At 38.0% G+C, this 16192-nt stretch overlaps 1 protein-coding gene across 15 annotated transcripts in view; it reads left to right on the top strand.

Annotated features, from left to right (window-relative positions):
- USP54 (ubiquitin specific peptidase 54) overlaps positions 1-16192 on the top strand; it is a 133653-nt gene that overhangs the window by 45090 nt on the left and 72371 nt on the right. For 2 of the 15 annotated variants that reach the window (XM_042960200.1, XM_015543622.2), the window contains exon 2: positions 3397-3434. The exons of the other annotated variants lie outside the window; for them this stretch is intronic. The gene's annotated coding sequence lies outside the window, so the exon portion shown is untranslated. The remainder of the gene's footprint in view (positions 1-3396; positions 3435-16192) is intronic. 15 annotated transcript variants of the gene reach the window in all.

Below are 16192 nucleotides of genomic sequence, written 5' to 3'. Positions count from 1 at the left end.
GAGCTTTCAGTCTATTTTGAGAAAATTTAAGTCCTTGTTCTAGAGATATATTGGCTAATATTCATAATGACAGTGCTATTTGAGGTAATTTTTAGAAAGATGCAAGATATAATTTAATATATGAATTTATTTTTTTTCCGCCCTGCCCTAATATATGAATTTAAATAATGATGATATTATAACAACAGAGACCCAAATAATGGGTCCCTGACTGACTTTCCTCTTTTTTTAGAGTCCATTTGTGTTAAAAATACACAGAAGTTTTCTTGGATGGTTTTACTGCTTAGGACTATGCTTAACAGCCAAAGTTTCTCTCAAATGTGTCCTTAGGATTAGTTGTTTTTTTTTTTTTTTTATCTCTTTCTTGTCTGCAGTAATACCTCTTCTCAATAATGTGTACCTGAGTGAAATAACCAGATATTGAAGGTATACACACTACTTACTAACGATGTGAATAAATCTCAGAATAAAACTAGAGGGACACATGGGTGGCTCAGTCAGTTGTGTGTCCGACTCTTCACTTTGGCTCAGGGCATGATTTCACTGTTTATGAGTTTGAGCCCTTTGTTGGGCACTGGGTTGACAGTGCCAAGCCTGCTTGGAATTCTCTCTCTCTCTCTCTCTCTCTCTCACTCTCTCTCTCTCTCTCTCTGTCTCTGCCTCTCCCCCACTCGTGCACCCATGCACGCGCTCTCTCTCTCAAAATAAATAAAAAATAAATAAATAAACTAAAAAAAAAAAACACTAGATACAAATCAAATGTATAGATTCTCTTGTTTTCCATTGATTTTCCAGTATATTCTTCCATACAACATAGAGTCAAAAAGCTAGAATATTTTTTCTTGTGTTCCTTGTTAACTAAGATCAAGTCCATTTCTTAGTTTCATTTTCCATAACTCCAGTTTAACAGCTTTGTATTAAGCTGTTTTTTTTTTTTCTTTTCCTGTCAGCATATAGCCCAGGGATCAAATGCTACTGTTTTTATGGGCTTCCACTTGATATAAAGCAGTCTCTACCCTGCTGCTTCCCATGTCAATCCTCCATAGTTTATTTAAAAGTTCACAGACTTCCTCACTACCCTCTGGAGTGCTAGAATCAAGAGGCTTTTATTTTCCAGTTTGGCTTCTCTGAAGCCACTCAACTCTTGCCTTTACTGCCAACATCAGCATTATCATTAGCATCTCAGGAATAAAAACCAACAAAAATGGTTTTGCTCTGGGGTTACTTCAGGAGCAGTCACCTTGGTTTTTCTTAGAGCAATTGTTTCTTTTATGACTTTAAGAGAAGCAAAATGTTCTTTCATTAAATTGAACATTCTGCTGTACCCTATCCTGCCTGCTAGTGGAGACCGATTATGAAAAGTTGTGAGATCAGACCAAGAGGGACTTTATAGCCTGTGTTCTTCCATTGACTCCTGCCCCCCATTTCTCTTGATTGCTTTGTCCACATCTTAGAGGTAGTTCCTCCCTGCTCATGATATTTATGTTTTTTTCCTGAGGTGTTTGCTTATTATGGTCAAAGGTAGGGTATTATGTGTAACACTCCTTACATAGTACTTGAACAATATGACAAGTTTTGTTGAGGTACAGTTTTACAAAGTACTATTGTAGCAAAAATCATCCAGCTTTAGGATCCCTGGACATTTAAACATGACATCTGAAACCATATATATCACTCTCCCTCTTGACCTAGCAATCATGCTCACAAAAACTTTCCTACAGGCAGTCTGGCACTTAAATAGCAGAAACCTGTAGTTACTCAATTTATTTTAGGTGGAGAGGCCCAGTGGTTGGCGGAGAGTTGTCTCTGTTATGTGAGACAGAACCTCTTGTGCGGTCTTGAAAAGGAATTAAGAAATGTCAAAAAATAACTTAGACAAGGTGGAGTATAATTATATAGGAGAGTTTTATGTGAATTATTTTCTGAGTGGTTTCAAAAGAGATTGTAATCTGTTAGGGTGAGATTTTCCTGTGGATCACCTCCCTTGCCTGGCTAATAAATGTAAAGTTATTTATCTGGTTAAATTGTAACCAGGGTTGAAGATTTGTTAACTCTGCCCCAGTACTCTAGTTTATTTGATTAGTCCCACAACAAATGTATAACCATCACTGAATGACTTGATTAGAGAGCTTGACATTGTTATTTGTACATTCTTTCTTTGCAGTTAGCACTGATTAGTAGAAAGCCTATGTTTCACACTTTGAAATGACATCTCCACCCCCACCTACCACTAGGAGACCTGTTAGAATACTAATGGTTAGCAAAAGAACAGCAGTATCTTTTTTTTTTTTTTTTTTTAATTTGGGTACGCTTCCTGCTGTGAAAGGAATGCTTTAGTGTATTGTTAAAATGTAAGAGCTTAATTAGTTTTGGGCAGTGCCTGAATATGTTTAATTTTACTAATAAATCTTAAATCTTTTTATAAGTCAACTCATATATTTTCTTGCAAATTATAGAAGAAATACAGCAGACCTTCATATATGGCAGGGATTCTGCTGATGAATTTTTTTTTAATCAGTATGCTTATAAAACAACAACTTTCAATAAAGCTGTTTTATAACTGGGAGTAATACATAGAAGGGTGTGTGTTGGTCCTCTGGGGCCTTTGTGCCCTGCCTGCAAATGTAAGTTCTGGGCTGACTGATCACATGCTTAGGGGCAGGACTCTGCCTGCTGTTTGTTCTTGGTGACATAACTTGGCCTCTTCCCTGAGAGGGGTGGAGATCTTTCACTGTCTTTGCCTTTGGTTTTGGGAACCTTTGAGATCCCAAGGATTTTAAAACTGATTCTGGAATTCAACTAACTGGTCAGTTCACACAATAACTTTCTTTAAGAGTGTCTTGTTTAAGGAGGAGTTTTGTAGGTCTTGGAATTCTGAATTAAGGATTTAAACAGTAACATTGTTTTGGTAATGCAAATGTGTCTTCTTCTAGTGCTCCTTTTGACTGTACTGCAAAGGAATGTTTTTTAGGGCTGGCCCTCCGTTTGGAAGCAGCTGCTATCCTGCAAACCTTATTGTTACACTGCTGACCTTTGTCGTCAGGAATGCCCCTAGAGAAAACAGTCTCCTAATTGTTTTTCTTAAGCCTCTATGAAGTTTGAGATATGTCCTTTCAAGTTATTTGTGGTTACTTTCTTAAGTTTACCTTGTTTACATTTAATTGGAGGCTCCATCTTTTTAGCTTTATCATGAATTGTCAGTTCTGAGCTCCTGGTAGGTGGTAAAAAGAATTGCCCTTCCCCTGTTATCCTGTTCTGCAGGAAGCCTTTGTGGTTTAGATTCACAGTTTCCCATTGTTGCTAGCTGCAGTTGTCTCCTCCCTCCCATACCCTTCCCTCCCCACACCTCTAGCTCTTTCCTTGACCCTCCTCATTTCTCCATCCTTTACCCCACAGACGCCCTTGGAATTGCTGGAGGTTGAGCGTGCTGTCTGGTGAGTATTGTGCTTGTGGCAAAACTGAGTGGATGGAGGGATACAGTCTTTGTGTCTGGTCGGTCTTTGTGAAGTGTTGCTCTGAATAGCAAAAGTTTAAACTTTGAAATTGAGGGTGTTGAACTCTCTTTACTTTTAGAAGGGCTTCTGGATTGTTTGTTTGTTTGTTTTGTTTTGTTTTGTTTTTTTACTTTTCTCTCTGTTTCAATTAAAGCTTTGGAAATTTGATGTTTATTACTGGTTAAAAAAAATTCTCATAGATTTTCTTGAGCTCATTAAGATTAAAGTAAATGTTACAGGTTTAGTATTTTAAATTCCCTTCAAATAGAAGGTTATTTGTGATTTTTAAAATATTTTCAGTATTAATATATTGATAAAAGTAATAACAAAGAAAAGATCTGTTTTGTGGATAAGCTGGAAAGTAGTATTTGCTTCCAGAAGCAGAGTAATTCTTTTTTCCTCTCAGCAGAATGTTTTTGGCAAAATTCACTATAGATTATAGTAATATGTTGTTAATTCTGGGAAATGGTTTGCTGAGTACTTCAGGATAACAGATGCTTCTGGGAATTATTTTTTTGGAAAGTTAGATTTGTTCATTAGCTGCTGCTCACTTGAAGTGTGAGATCTATAATCCTTTTGAAAGTAAAATATTTAATATTTAGTGTTCACATTGAGTCAGATATCACTTTCATAAAGGGCTTTTTATTTCTTTGGATTGTATTGATCCTCAGCTAAGAAGCTGTACATGTGCACACCTTTAGTTCTCCAAAAGTATTGCTAATTAAAGTAATATTTATGGTAGACAGTGTGAGGGAAAACTTGTTCATGGGATGTTATTGCTGTTCAATTGAGTCATTTATTCAAGTGATAGTTGCACTTGTACAGTAATGATTTCCTGAGTTTTTACAATGTGGCAGGTGCTAGTTCCTATGCTAAGTACTTTGCGTTTCCTTCTTATTACCAGTACAATTCTGCCATGTAAGTAGTAATATCCCTCTGGTCAGCAGCAGTCATACATGGGTAGAAGGAACATGGTTTTGTTTTTTTTTTTTTTTTTTTCCTGCAAAATGAGAATAATCCCTATTTGGCAGATTCGTTGCGGGAATTAAAGGGCATATCAGACGTCTGGTGCCTAACTCAGAGTTGGTGCTCATTAAGTGTTGACTGCTATTCTAATTTTATAGCTATATTTTGCTGCAAGTCTCTTAGTTGTGTTAGACCTAGGATTTTAACTGGCTCAAAACCTGGAGTCTGGTAGCATGTTTTTGAGTATTGTGAAGGTTTTTGGAGTAGATTTCAGTGGATCCCTGCCCATTCCTCCACCTCCTGCTCCCATAGAGGAGGGTGCTTTTTTTTTTTTTTAAGTTTATTTATTTGGTTTTGAGAGAGAGGGTGACAGAGAATCCCAAGTGGGCTCTGCACTGTCAGCACAGAGCCTGATGTGGGGCTCTAACTCATGAACTATGAGATCATGACCCGAGTCAAAATCAAGAGTCAAATGCTTAACCAACTGAGCCACCCAGGCACCCTGAGGAGGGGTTCTTTATAGATGCCCTTCTTTTCTTGCTATCCTCTGTCACTTTCCCAGTCATGTGCTTGGCCTCTGTCACTGGAGTTGCTTGTGCCATTCAGTACCAGTGTTCTCCCAGCAGAAATGAGTCAAGCCAGTATAGTCAGTGGCATCCCTATTTTCCTCTTGTTGATAGAGCCATCATGCTTTTATTATTGTTTGTGCTGAAAGAATTGGGGTAGTGGTGTGTTTATAATGATTCATAAATAGAGCATCATTGCAATCAAGCATTTAAATTAAGAAGCTTTAGGGGTTTAAAAAATTAGGGGAAAAAAATCTCTAGTTCTAAGTTGTCGAGCCAGAGGATAATATAGGGCAACTTCATGCAACTCATAGTTACCATTTTGCCATGTTGGAGCCTAATACAATTGCTATGGATTCTCTTCCCTTTAACCCCTGCTGTTAACTAGTTTGGTGCTATTAGCAGTGTGTTTGAGAAAGAATATTGTGTTAGTCCTTCTGGCCACAGAGTATCTTTCTTCCATAGACCTTTTGGAAACAGAAGGTGTGATTTAGGTATGATATGATGTAGGCAGTACATTCAGGGAAGAGACAGAGAGATGACTTGGTATACTTACAAGTGAATTAATCCCTAAACTGAAAAATGTGTTTTACAAAGCTTAGCTCTTCATTCATTCTTTAACTTAGTAAGTATTGAGCATCTGTTGGGTGTAAGGAAGTGTAACTTCCTATATTGTATTCTAATAAAGTACAGGTATATTGGTTAAGTACTGATGAATGAAGTTCCTGGGAGGGAGGGAGGGAATATGTCCCAATTGGTAAGGAGCCATATTTAGACAATCCTTTGGAAAATGAGTTAATATAAATGACTACTCCTTCCTGATAGGGTGTGACTATCATTAATCTCTATTGCTATAAATTGCCAGCAGAATGGCTTCTTCAAACAGGTTTGCTGAGTGGAGAGGATTACTTGTATTAGGACTGAGAAGATGGGAGTGGGAAAGGAAGTAGTATTCCTTATTGAGTATACACAGAAAACTTTGTGTGTGTGTGTATGTTTTAAGGGGATTAGTGGTAAATGAGGTTGGAAACATGCATGGGTTAAGATTATAGAAGGTCATTTAAGGCCAAGGAGTTTTGACTGTATTTTGTCACTGAAGTTTTCTAAGCTACATAAATAGTGATTGATTAGAGTTTGCTTTTGGCAATATTTTATAGATGGGATTAGAAAGGGAAAAATGGTTTGGAAGTTACTATAGTAGTCTAGGTGAATTGTATTCAGAATGCATTATTTTTAGAATACATTTGCCTTCATTTTGATATGACTTTGGGTTTATGCTAACAATTATAGTTTAATGTCATACAACTTTACATTAAGTTTATGTATGTGTATTTGTACATGTAAGAGAGAAAGGGAGAGGGAAGAAGAGACATATAGGGGATGGCCAATCATCATGATCACTTTTTTTTTTTAAAGGAAACTCTATGCCCAATGTGGGACTCAAACTCACTACCCTGAGATCAAGAGTTGAATGCTCTAGGGGTGCCTGTGTGGCTCAGTTGGTTAAGCTTCTGATTTATGCTTGGGTCATGATCTCGCAGTTCATGAGTTCAAGCCCCGTGTCAGGCTCTGTGCTGTCAGCTCAGAGCCTGGAGCCTGCTTCAGATTCTGTGTCTCTCTCTCTCTCTCTCTCTCTGCCCCTCTCCTGTTCATTCTCTCTCTCTCTCTCTCTCAAAAATAAATAGAACATTAAAAAAAAATTTTTTTTAGAGAGTTTGCATGCTCTACTAACTGAGCCAGCCAGGTGCCCCCCCAAATTCCCTAGGAATCATAATCAGAGCTCCTATTTTGTACCTGGCCCTAAATATTTTGCATATATAATTTTGTTGAATACTCTCAGCAGATCATATATATTATAGGTAGTAAATGACCTGAAAGTCATAGAGCAGGATTGGAATGTAGATTCATCTTATTCTTTATCATCATCATCATCAAAGCATTTATGCCTCACTTACTAATACCAGGTACTAGGCTAATTAAACATGTATACATTATTGCATTTAATCTCCACAACAATCCCATGATTTAGATGTTATTTATTAATCCCATTTTACTGATGAGGCGCCTGAGACTTCAGTAACTTGGTTAAGATGATACAATTGTTAGTTGTTAGGTGGTGGAGTCCAGATCTGTTCTACTTTGCTAACTCTGAACCCTAAGTTGTATAATTCACATTGTGTTCTCTGGGAATGGTACCCCTTGGATCTCCACTGTGAGTATGGTGTTTCCTGAGGTTATGCAATGTAGTTGGCCCTGCAGAGCCTGCACTTTTAACCACTGTGTTCTCTCTACTATCATGCTCCTTCCCTCAGAAGTCAGTAAATTATCTTTACAACTCTGGATCCTTATAAGGATGGGCTAAGTAGCCTGCAACTGCCATTTCTGAGTTTGTCAGTTACAACAAAGTGAAACATGTCTTCTTGGCTTTGTATTTTCTTTCTAATTGGTTTTGGAAAATTTGTTTACATGACAGTTTTCTAAGTTCTTATAAAAGGAAAAATAAGGCTTTCTATTTTTTATCAGCATACAGTTCTTGTTGTTGTACATGATGTAATAATTTGAAGCTGCCAAAGTCCAACCCTCAGGAAATTGTTTGAGTTGAGTAACTGTATTCACTGGGGAGTTTGAGATAACTAGCCCATAAATCAACAAATAGCTTAGCCTTTTTTTATGGTTGTAGATGCTTATCTCTTTATTTTCAAGCTTGAATCAGAAGCAAATATTGATTCAATTGTTAGAGTCTCCATTAGAAAAAACCTACGGTATCGCAAGCTAGATATGGGCGTTTGGGGGGCTCTTTTATTTAAGGAAAGTCAGAATTTGTCAGGGTGTTGGAATTGGTTGTTCTAGGTACTTATCCCTTCAAACAAAAAGTGTTCTCTTTCAATTAAACTTTCAGCGATTCACTGCCTATATATTCAACCTTTGTGTGGAATAAAAAGATGCCCTTAAGGAATATATGCTATAGTCCATGTACACAAATAACTGTAACATGAGGGAATGTTCCACATGTTCTGAGACCACAGAAGAGGATGAAATAAGTGAAAATGGAAAGGTGAAAGAGAGAAGGAATCTGGGAATGCTTTTTATTTATTTATTTTTTAAGAAATTAAAATTTTTTTGATGTTTATTTTTGAGAGAGAGAGTGAGTGCGAGCTAGCGGGGGAGGGACAGAGAGAGACTGAGACTCAGAATCCGACCAGGCTCCAGTCTCCGAGCTTTCCACACAGTGCCCAAGGCGGGGCTTGAACACAAGCCGTGAGAATCATGACCTGAGCCAAAGTCCCACGCTTAACCAACTGAGACATCCAGCTCCCCCAGAAAAATTTTAAAGTTTATTCATTTTGAGAGAGAGAGAGAGGGAGGGAGAGAGAGATAGCATGAGCAGGGGAGGGGCAGAGAGAGAGAGAGAGAGAGAGAGAGAGAGAGAGAGGGAGAGAGAGAGAGATTGAAAATCCCAACCAGGCTCTGTGCTGTCCTGGGAAGGGTGGGAGAGCTCAGTTTCCCAAATGGTGATGTCATGACCTGAGCCCAAATCAAGAGTCATCTAAGATCATCTAACTCACTGAGCCACTCAGGCGCCCCTGGGAACGCTTTTGATGCAGCTTTTGATTGCAGGATACTTACGATTTTTAACAAGAAGAAATAGAAAGGAAAGGCACTCCTGGTGGAGGTAATATTAGAGCCAAGGTGCTGAGGGAGTAGAGTACAGAGCATATTCATTATACAGAAAGAGTCTAGCTTACCTAGAGTGGAGGATGAGTGAGGGGCACATAATAGGTGCTCAGTGAAATTTCTGATCAATGAATGAGAGAATAGAAGTTGTAGCTGGAAATAGTGGTAAGATCTAATAATTTTCAAACTTTGTGCAGGCGCCAGGCATATTGAATTCATTTTATAAATTAATAGTTAATTTTACTGGAAGAATATGTGTATATAAAAATATGTAGTATAAAAATCACAATCATGAAAATGAGTCAATAAGAAAAAAAAGCTGTCAGGGGCGCCTGGGTGGCTTGGTCGGTTAAGCATCCAACTTCAGCTCAGGTCATGATCTCACGGTTCGTGAGTTCGAGCCCCGCGTCGGGCTCTGTGCTGACAGCTCAGAGCCTGGAGCCTGTTTCGGATTCTGTGTCTCCCTCTCTCTCTGCCCCTCCCCTGTTCATGCTCTGTCTCTCTCTGTCTCGAAAATAAATAAACATTAAAAAAAAATATTAAAAAAAAAAAGAAAAAAGAAAAAAAAGCTGTCAAAATAGGTCTGGTTAACTGCTTTTTTTTTTCTTTAAGTTTGCTATTTGTTCATGTTTTTGCCCTATTAGTACTAGAATAGGAAGACAAAAAATTATGGGACAGAAACTTGTAAAAAAATCCATCCATTAATTTTCCCTTTTATGAATTAGAAAAGTACCATTTTTCTCTAGCCAAAAGAATGTCCCTTCTGGGAGCCATTAAAGATTTTTGAGAAAGAGAGTAATGTGGTATTTTAGGAGTCCTCTTGTAGTTACATGTAGGATTGGAAGCTTGGCAATGAGTCAGTAAGGTGGTGCTTTGATCCAGAGGTGGTGAGGGTCTGAACCTTAGCAGCAGTTACAATGAGAATAGAATGAAAGGAAATAGACATCCAAATCTAGCCCCCTGTTTCTAAAAAGAAATAGTTACTAGTTATTAAACAGCTTTCATATTCTTAGTATATTAGGTGTCTTCAATGATTGGTTACCTCTGGTCCAGCATCCTTTCATTGTATTTTTAGGGAAAATGAGTTTAAATCCCAATTTTAGTTTTACTTAAGAAAATAATGAATTATAGAGAATATATCCATGAATTATGGATAATTTAGAAAATAGAGAAAAGGGTATAAAAAATCCATAATTCCATCACCATAATACCCCCCCCTTTTTTTTTACATTTACTTATTCTTGTGGATTTAAAACGTTTTCTAATAGTTCATTCTGGGTAAATCAAGTTCTGAGAAACAGGTTCCTGAACTGATAGAAGAACCCATTAACTGCTATACGGTGATGTTAAACATAATAAACCCAGAGATTTCACATGAAGGCTTCACTGGACTCCAGTTTACCAGGATCACAAACTATGTCAATGTCTCCTCTTTTCCTGTAAATCTTAGTCCACTTACCTTTATGCATATAGATCTTATTCTTCCAAATGCCTCTCTGTTCCCTGTTGGGTTCAAGGTTCCATCTCCTTCAATGAATTATTTATACAGTTTAAAGTTTTTTTTAAATTTTGAACCAATTTTGGACTTACAGAAAAGTTGCAAAAATAGTTCAGCTGGCTTCCTCTAGTGTTATCATCTTATATAACCATAGTACAATGATCAGAACCAGGAAATTAGTATTGGTACAATACTACTAATAACTAACGACATTTTTCAAATTTCACAAGTTTGTCTGCCAGTGTTCTTTGTGTTCCAGGAGCCTATCTAGGTTCTCACATTGCATTTTAGGTGCTTTTCTTCTTTAGTCTCCTGCATTCTGTAAAAATTCCTCAGTCTTTGTCTTTTGTAACTTTGACATTTTTGGAGAATATTGATCAGTTATTTTATCAAATTTTGATTTGGACTTTTCTGATGTTTTCTCATGATTGGACTGAGGTCATATGATTTAGGCAAGAATACTGCAAATGTTGTGTCCTTCTCAGTGTATTATTACAATAGGATTCATGATGTTAGTATGTATTATTGCAGGTGAGGTTGACCTTGATTGTTGATTAAGGTGGTTTCTGCCAGGTTGCTCCACAGTAAAGTTAATAGTATCTTTTACCTTGCAGTTAATAAATATTTTCATGGAGATACTTTGATGCTGTCATTTATATAAATGTCATATTCTCCACACATGAGATTAGTAATGTTTACTTAGAGACTTCAACGAGCTTTTTTTATTATGAAATAAATTTCCTTAAAAGACCTAATCCCTTCTAAGCTTTCTACACCTTTTACCTGGTCTCATCAAAGGGTCCCCAGGATTTGTAGCAACAAATAATTTCTACACTTCATTGATCTTAGCCAATTTCATGTCCCATTTATAATGAAGTCTCCAATGCTAATAACCTGTAGATGTATGAACCTCATTTACCCCACTATCTCTTAGGGTGACCGGCTCTTTCTTCCTGGCCAAGTGCTCCTCTAGGCCTCATCTCTCTTACGCACAAGCCAGTTTCATTTCAGCAAACATTTGAATGACTATTTTTGTGTTTTTTAGAAACATTGGCTAAGAGAGGCTGACTTTGTTGATGAGGAATACAGTAGGGGATAATTAGAGTAGCTTCTGCTATAGTCTGGTTTATTACTTTGGCCTCAGAAAAATGGCAGTACATTTGAGGTACTGGATATACTTGTGAAGTAATTATTCTTTGTATTTCATTAATACAGAGAAATAAATTTTTTTTCCCTAAATTAGCTTCTAGAACATTACTTTTAAGGCTGGCAGTCTTGAGCTATGATCTTTTAAGTTTTTTGGGTTTTTTTTTGTTTTGTTTTTGAGAGAGAGAGAGAGAGAGCAGGGGAGGGGCAGAGAGGGAGAGAGAGAATTCCAAGTAGTCTCTGCACTGTCAGCGCAGAGCCCAACACTGGGCTTGATCCCACAAACTGCAAGTTCATGACCTGAGCTGAAATCAAGAGTCTGACACTCAACCAACTAAGCCACCCAGGTGCCCTGAGCTATGATCTTTTAAATTAGCCCTGTTGGGGTGCCTGGGTGGCTTAGTTGGTTAATATCCAACTTCAGCTGAGGTCATGATCTCACGGTTGGTGAGTTCAAGCCTGGCGTTCGGCTCTGTGCTGACAGCTCAGAGCCTGGAGCCTGCTTCAGATTGTGTGTCTCCCTCTCTATCTGTCTCTCCCCCGCTCGTGTGCACTCTGTCTCTCAAAAATAAACAAACATTTTAAAAAGTTAAAGATAAAATAAAATGTAATAAGCCCTGTCACTAAAAAAATTTTTTTTAATGTTTGTTTATTTTTGAGAGAGAGAGAGAGGGAGAGAGAGTGAGTGAGAGAGTGTGTGAGCGAGCAGGGGAAGAGAGAAAGAGGGAGACACAGAATCTGAAGCAGGCTTCAGGCTCTGAGCTGTCAGCACAGAGCCCGATGCAAGGCTCGAACTCGCAAACTGCAAGATCATGACCTGAGCTGAAATTGGAGGCTTGACTGACTGAATCACCCAGGTGCCCCAAGCCCTGTCATTTTTATTTTGTCCACCGATCCTCGGTGGAATTATCACAATAGGTTCAAGAATCCAAAATCCAAATGTACATCAACAGTATAATTTACCTATTTAGTGCTAATAAACTAAATACAATGACTAACATACTAGATGTTGCTTTGATTAGTAAAATACAAATTTATTGGTATTACTGAATTTATTATTTTTTAAATGTTTATTTTGAGAAAGAGCACATGCATGTGTGCATGAACTTGGGGAGGGGCAGAGAGAGAGACAGAATCCCAAGCAGTCTCCACACCAGCAAGGAGCCCAGCATGGAGCTTGATCTCATGACTGGGAGATCACGACCTGAGCCAATATCAAGAGTTGGATGCTTAACTGACTGAGCCACCCAGGTACCCCAGTATTACTGAATTTAAAGTAGCTTTTGAATTATGTTTTTTCTCAAGTAACATATACTATAGGGGCCCATTTTCTGTAATAGGATTCAGATTCTATGGACCCTGAAGCTCATATAATACAGAGGTCCTGCTTTTTTTTTTTTAATTTTATTTTTTTGAGTTGTAATGTTCTAATAAATATTAAAGTAAAATACTTTTGTTTTATTAGCAAATCAACAATTAACAAAATATTTTAATTTTGGTAAGGTCTACTTTTTCCTTTTTAAAAATTAATTATTTTTAAATTTACATCTAAGTTAGCATATAGTGGAATAATGATTTCAGGAGTAGATTCCTTAATGCCCCTTACCCATTTAGCACCCCCCCCCCACCCCGCCACAAACTCTCCAGCAACCCTTGTTTGTTCTCTGTATTTAAGAGTCTCTTATGTTTTCTCCCCTTCCCTGTTTTTATGTTATTTTTGCTTCCCTTCCCTTATGTTCATCTGTTTTGTATCTTAAAGTCCTCATATGAGTGAAGTCATATATTTGTCTTTCTCTAACTAATTTCGCTTAGCATAATACCCTCTAGTTCCATCCATGTAGTTGCAAATGGCAAGATTTCATTCTTTTTGATTGCCGAGTAATACTCCCTTGTATATATATACCACATCTTCTTTATCCATTTGTCTGTCAGTGGACATTTGGGCTCTTTCCATAATTTGACTGTTGTTGATAGTGCTGCTATAAGCATTGGGGTGCGTGCCCCTTCAAAACAGCACACCTGTATCCCTTGGATAAATACCTAGTAGTATAATTGCTGTGTCATAGGGTAGTTCTATTTTTAATTTTTTGAGGAACTTCCCTACAGTTTTCCAGAGTGGCTGTACCAGTTCGCATTCCCACCAGCAGTGCAAAGGAGATCTTTCTTTTTAATGTTTGTTTATTATTTTTGAGAGAGAGAGAGAGAGACAGAGTGTGAGCAGGGGAAGGGCAGAGAGAGAGGGAGACACCGAATCCAAAGTAGTCTCCAGGCTCTGAGCTGTCAGCACAGAACCTGATGCGGGCTGGAACTCACGAACTATGAGATCATGATGTGAGCTGAAGTCAGACGCTTAACCAACTGAGCCACCCAGGCACCCCATCAGAGATCTTCTTTCTCCGCATCCTCACCAACATCTGTTGTTGCCTGAGTTCTTAATTTTAGCCATTCTGACAGGTGTGAGGTGGTATCTCATTGTGGTTTTGATTTGTGTTTCCCTGATGATGAGCGAAGTTGAGCATTTTTTCATGTGTTGGTTGGCCCTCTGGATGTTTTCTTTGGAGAAGTATCTATCTATTCATGTCTTTTGCCCATTTCTTCACTGGATTATTTGTGTTTTGGGTGTTGAGTTCGATCAGTTCTTGATAGTTTTTGGATACTAAAATACATGAGCTTCACTTCAGGTGAGCCCTGCTCTCTTTCTCTCTCTTGTCCCTCCTGGGATTCTCTCTCTCTCTCTCTCTCTCTCTCTCTCTGCCTGCCTCTGCCCCTCACTCACTTTTGCCCTTTTTCTCTCTCTCAAAAAAGAACAAAAACAAAAACAAAAAACTTTTTTGTTTTTTTTCTCCGAAGTTTTATTTAAATTGCAGTTAGTTAACATGCAGTGTAATATTGGTTTCCTGGGACATCCAGTGCTCATCACAAGTGCCCTTCTTAATACCCCTCACCTGTTTAACCCATTCCCACCCACCTTTCCTCCTACCCTCAGTTCTCTATAGTTAAGAGTCTTTACAGTAGTTTCTTATGATTCTCATGATTTCAGTTATTGTAAATGGCTCCTCTTTCACTTCTTTTTTTTTTTGTTGGTAGTTTATGTATTTGAGAGAGAGAGTATGTGCATGTATGCCAGTGGGGGAGGGGCAGAAAGGGAGAGAGAAAATTCCAAGCAGGATCATGCTGTCAGCCTGTCAGCACAGAGGTCTAGGTGGAGCTCAATCCCATGAACCCTGAGATCATGACCTGAGCTGAAATCAAGAGTCATATGCTTAGTGAGCCACCCAAGTGCCCCTCTTTCATTTCTGAGTATATTTATGAGTCTTCGCTCTTAGTGTAGCTAAAGATTTGTCAGTTTTATTTATCTTTTCAAGAATCCAGCTCTTCATTTTATCTTTTCTATTCTCTTTCTAGTATGTGTTAAATTAACTTGATTATGGGAGTCCTTTCACAGTGTATACATATATCACATCATCACATTTTATACTCTATTATATACTACATTATAATTTTATTTGTCAATTATACCTTAAGTGGAAAAAAATTATGAACAGAACTTATTTAGGGCTCTTCAGAGTCTATTCAGCAATAGTATAATACAGGTCACTATAACTTATTCAGAGTTGAGAGCAATACAGTAATTTCTTAGATGCTCTTTCTCCTCTTTCCACCTTTGATTGATTACTTCATAGTTTTAAGACTTGGCTGGAAACTAGTAAATGTGGGTAAAGATGATGATATATTTTCTGTAGAGTTTGGGAATAAATAGCTGCCAGGTAGCCTGCTATCTCTCAGTTTGTTGTAGTCTAGGACTGTTCTCTGCAGAATGCTGAGAGTCCATTGGTTGCTACTGTGAGGGGCAAAATCAGAGAGGAGTACTTGGTAATAGGCTATGGGAGCATTTTTAATTTAAATTTGAATAAATTTGTACATACAGCTTAGTTGCCATTATCCAGGTGGTGGTTATTTTATTTATTTATTTTTAAAATATAATTTATTGTCAAGTTAGCTAACATACAGAGTATACAGTATGCTCTTAGCTTTGGGAGTAGATTCCCATGATACATCACTTATATACAACACCCAGTGCTCATCCCAACAAGTGCCCTCCTCAATACCCATCACCCATTTCCCACCCGCCCCTGCCCTCCCCATCGACTCTAGGTGGTGGCTATTTTTTTTTTTTAAATTTTTTTTTTTTCATCGTTTTTTATTTATTTTTGGGACAGAGAGAGACAGAGCATGAACGGGGGAGGGGCAGAGAGAGAGGGAGACACAGAATCGGAAACAGGCTCCAGGCTCCGAGCCATCAGCCCAGAGCCTGATGCGGGGCTCGAACCCACGGACCGCGAGATCGTGACCTGGCTGAAGTCGGACGCTTAACCGACTGCGCCATCCAGGCGCCCCTAGGTGGTGGCTATTTTTAATCATCATATAATGGCATAAAAACTAAACAAGATTCTCTATTGAAACTGTATGTGGACACCTTCTTTGGAATAGACTGACACTTAAGTGTCATGCTCACTTGTAATGTATATTACATGCTCACCAAGTTTTTTTCTTTTTGGAATCTGCTTGGGATTCTCTCTCTCTCTCTCTCTCTCTCACCCCTCCCTCTCTCTCTCTCAAAACAAATAAGTAAACACTAAAAAAATATCTTGCTTGATAAGATGAAAGAATTATATGGCAAGTTTATATATATATGTAGTTCATACTTTTTCTGTATGTATAGGTAGAGTCACAATTTATAAACAGAAAGATGGATTATATGACAAGTAAGAGAAGCTTTGGTAAAATTTTGTGATAATGTAACCCACAATAACAGATATATAGATATAACACAGTTGGCTTCTGAC

Source organism: Panthera tigris, chromosome D2, assembly GCF_018350195.1.
Source record: "Panthera tigris isolate Pti1 chromosome D2, P.tigris_Pti1_mat1.1, whole genome shotgun sequence".
Classification (NCBI taxonomy): domain Eukaryota; kingdom Metazoa; phylum Chordata; class Mammalia; order Carnivora; family Felidae; genus Panthera; species Panthera tigris.
This window is presented reverse-complemented; position numbering and strand designations above follow the sequence as displayed.